Genomic DNA, 4,753 nt, shown 5'->3' on the forward strand with positions numbered 1-4,753 from the left:
AAAAATATTGAACTTGTCCAAATTAAATGGTCGACTTGGCCGACTTTTAAAGTCTGTTGTTTGAACAAATTTCGGAGTGAGTCATAGCGGGACCTGTTTGTATGGGAAGCCATGGTTCAAAGTTCAAACACAAGAATAGGATTGTCCATCGATCAAGTTAAGATTGGAGCTACCAATTGGTATTTGATTTGATGAGGTATATAATATATATTAGACCCAAACTTTAATCAACCCAATCGGATGCATCGCTCAAGTTCAAAGCCTATCTGATTCGATTTGATATCGATTATTCAAATCTTTAGCTATATGTTGGGGCATCCAAAATGAAATTTATTCTTGTATTTTCAAGGATCTTGAACAGTAGTTTTATAATATTTTCATATCTATGTAGGGACGGATTTACAGTAGGGGCACTGGGGTAATTGTCCCCACAGAATTTTTGAAAATCTTATTATCCTATTGAAAATTTGAGATATTTTAAGTTTGCCCTCATGTAAGAAAACTTTTTGGTAATTGCCCCCACCCCCTCAATTTTTTGGTTTATCATAACCCCTTTTATTTAGATTTTTTTTTTTTTTTTTTGGATAAGTAAGATAATTTTTGAGATAGCACATATGTTTTCCAACCCATGGCATAGCCATTTTGACCTTGATACCCTCTCCTCAATTTTCAATGAATATTTGAGACACCCCTTTGCTTTAAAATCGATAACATGTCCCCTCAATTTTTAATGGATATTTGAGATACCCCTATGTTTACAAACGGGTGATTTGCCCCCTCTCCAATATTTTGTTGATTTAAACACCCCTCTACATTTGGGGTGTGAATATGTGAGATGCCCTATGTTTTTAAGTTGAAGACATACACATTTACCATGTTCTTCTTTTTTAACATTAACAAAAAATAATCTAAATACCCTCATCTTCAACCTGTAATTAAAAATCCTTCATTTTTCGTCTTAAAATCAGTCATCTTCAAACTCTTCAACTTCTATAGAAAATTAATTTTTAATCTATTTAACTTCATTTTAAACCTCACCTTAATTCTTTTGTAAAAAATCCTTAAAAAAAGTTTCAAAAAATCTCATCTTCTATTTCAAATATCCTATCATGTTATTTAGGTTTGAGGACTGAAGTAGATAATTCCTATGGTTCAAAACTATAGTAAATTTTTTTACCCAAAATGTTGAAGATGAGTGGTTGTGTGATTGAAATCAAAGGTTTTTATTTTTATTTTAAGTTAAAGTTAAGGGTATTAATGTCATTTTGCATTAAATATCTATTCGAAAAACGAAGGCCATGGAGGCATGTAGGCGTTTTGTTCAATATTTGAGATCTCTATGTAGGTTTATAAATTGGTGACATTGCCTCTTGACTTAGATCTTGTCTCATAGACTAACAAGAAATGATCCAAATGCCCTTTTCTTCAACTTCTAACAAAAAAATATCGAATTTTTTCCTCAAAATCACCCATCTTCAACTTCAAAAGTTTTTCAAACTTATAAAACTTGGCTCTACCCCTATATGTATAATAATTTTTCTTTGTTTTTTTTTTTATTATAAAATTTGTAAAGAATTTAAGGGAGTCTTTTTTGTATTTGAGGTTGGCCACTTCAACCCATCATTTTTAATGAAATTTTACTTATTAAAAAGAGAAAGAAAGCAAAAAAAAAAAAACCATTGTTCCAAATCTCATCCAATCTGATATGATATCCTACCGTTTCATATCCCATCTGAAAAATCAATATTGTTGGATAGGAAAACTTGATCTAATTTGATTCAATTTAAAACAAATATAAATAAATAAATATATGGATAAGATATTTTAAATAAAATATGAAATATAATAAATATACATTATTTATATATTTCAAACACATTATCAAAAACCAAATGCTTGATCCAAACATCTATAACTATCGGATCGGTTCACATTCTGGTTTTACCCGATCCATTTACAGAAACGTAAGAAAGGATCCTCTACAATCACCGACCAAATAGCTTTAGGTCTAAAAGGCATAAAAAGATTCCATTAAGTAGATTTAATCTTCTTTAGATAGACACATGAGGTAATCATGATTATTAAAAAGAAAGAAGAACATTTTGTATGAGACACTAAACTTTCTTGCCATTGACTCAGTCTACCGTACAAAATCCTACAATTATGCATCAATCAAACAATCATATTGGTGGGCCCACTTGTTTAGTCCCTACCTCCAAAAAGCTGATCCATTGGATTATCTTAAGCATCCAATGCATTATCTTTATCTTTTGATCCCAAAAATTATATTCTTTAGTATGGCCTAGTTATTGGACGGACGAGATCAAAGCAAAGCAAAAGCATAAGCCGTGTACGATGTAGAATATCAAGATATAAAGTGTGCTACTTTACCTAACTAACTGATAATAGAAACAACCATCAAAGAAAGGAAAGAGTGTGGTAGTTGGTCCTTGGGGCCCACATAGAGAGCGTCGGTGGAGAAGCAGCCATGACCATCATGAGTGCAAGGTAGCAAACACACCCCATGTGGCTCTTCATGGACAAGGATGTAATATTAACAAATCACTGAAATCCATGGAATCTTTGGTGGATTGTGACTATGTGCCACGTGGGATATCCACATGGACACTTCTCCAACCCTTTTTTTCATTTAGGACACATGGACCCATCTTTTGGCTGACATGTGCACCGTGATGCTAGGACGGGTCAAACATGAACCCGCGCTTGGGTCAGGTCTACCCATAGTTAGCTTGGACTCGTTCGAAAAATAAAATGACCGAATCAAATTGAATTGGGTTTGAGCATAGACATCAATTAATTAAATTATCTAGTATTAATGAGGTATGAATTAACTTGACTAACCTAACATGGGTTGGGCTTGGGTCGAGCATTTCATGCTCGAGGTCAGCTTGGGTGTGGGTTGGATGTACGTTGATCCTTAACCCATCCGAACTTACTTGAGTTTCAACCTTATGTAACGTCTTGGTGACCTCGATACTTTATACCCGTCACCTTAATTATGAAGACATGTAACATAGGTTAAGGGAAGACATTCACGCCATCAAGATCACACTAGAAAATGAGGTATTTGTTAATTGACTTGTTGGTGCTCTTCCTTGGGAGCTTATACGGTTTCGTTTCTGTGAACGAGAGACATACCCTACAAAAATGTTGGTAATTGTGATTTTTAAGTATGTAAAAATATTATCTTTAAGACTTTATTTGTCCCAACAAATGTCAGAGTTTCCTAATGAATTACAAACAAATACCACTAAGATGCACATATCTAAATAGAACATTATAATAACCAAAACTTTATAATTGTAATTTAGGTGAATATTGGAGTTATTTCTATATATTTGACACTCTTAAGTGCTCAATATCTTACATTTTGTAATCATCCACATTTGACCTAATACAACAAGTATTTTAAGGAAAAAAAAAAAAAAAAAACCAAATGCCTATACTAGTAGTCTAAGTGATTATTGGAGTAATTTCTATAGGAGGAGTACCGTAGACAACATCTTGTACTATACGACAAAAAAGTTTTGAAGTAGACTGATTTTTTGTGAGATGATCTCTATCGTGAGAGATCATCTTCACAAAAGATCAGTCAATTCTAAGACTTTTAATTTTATGAAAAGTGATTACAAACTAACAATAAAAATAAACGATCCAAATAGAGATCATCTCACAAAAAATCAGTCAATTCTAAGACTTTTAATTCTATGAAAAGTGATTATAAACTAACAATAAAAATAAATGATCCACAATTTTTTAACTTATAAATTAATATTAGAAATTTCAAAATGAACTGATATTTTGTGAGAAGATCCTCTCATCATAGAGATCATCTTGACAAAAAATAACTCATTCTAGATCTCTTAACCCATATAAGATTAAATACATTATCTAGTAGGGAACGCGACCCTATTTCTATACATTTGACACTCCAACTTTCCAAGAACTTATATTTTGTATGGAGTTACGTATACCTCTTGTATTTACTATTTACACCAATAAATTGGCCCGATGAGATGAAACCTAAAGCCCAATTAATTAGTGTGTCCACTTTAGAACACTATGTCATGTTTGACGCGTATTTACCAATAGCCAATGATTTGTGTCGGTGGTAGAAGCGAATTTAGTTGTAGTCTTTCAGCTGCTGTCACAAATCCGTTGAACATAATCATTTCTCAAGAAAAAAGAAAACTCCTCTGCACTTAAGAGTTGGATAACTATACAACTCCAACTATTAGGAGATTACTTCTAACCCAAATATGAAAACAGAACAAACAAAAGCGCATGCTAGGCATTAAATCTTAACATGATCAAAGAGTAGTGATCCTATGCTACCCAACTCCAGATTAGTTTCAATTATAAATCCTCGATCTCAACATGTCAAAATGAATCATCCAGACAACATTCAAATCGTGGAGATCATTCTTGCTGCAATTGTTGATCTTGATGTTTCAACATGTATTGTCAAGATATACAATTTGGATCTCGATCTCGAGGATTTCAGTTCACCATTTCATTGGGATTTGAAGGCATTAAGAAAGAAATATTTTTACTAATTGAGTTGCTAAGAAACTGCCACTAAAATCAGGTTGCAATTAGAAACATGGCCCTCCCGTAAGGTCTATTTGACAAATAATTCCACGAGTTTAGCACCTTCAAGAAAGAATGTCGTTTCCAAACATGGCCCTCCAGTAATCCTTTTCTTGCAACAAAAATCCCTTGTTACACGAAT

Source organism: Akebia trifoliata, chromosome 4 (genome assembly GCF_017979445.1).
Source record: "Akebia trifoliata isolate Shusen 1 chromosome 4, ASM1797944v1, whole genome shotgun sequence".
NCBI classification, from domain to species: Eukaryota; Viridiplantae; Streptophyta; class Magnoliopsida; order Ranunculales; family Lardizabalaceae; genus Akebia; species Akebia trifoliata.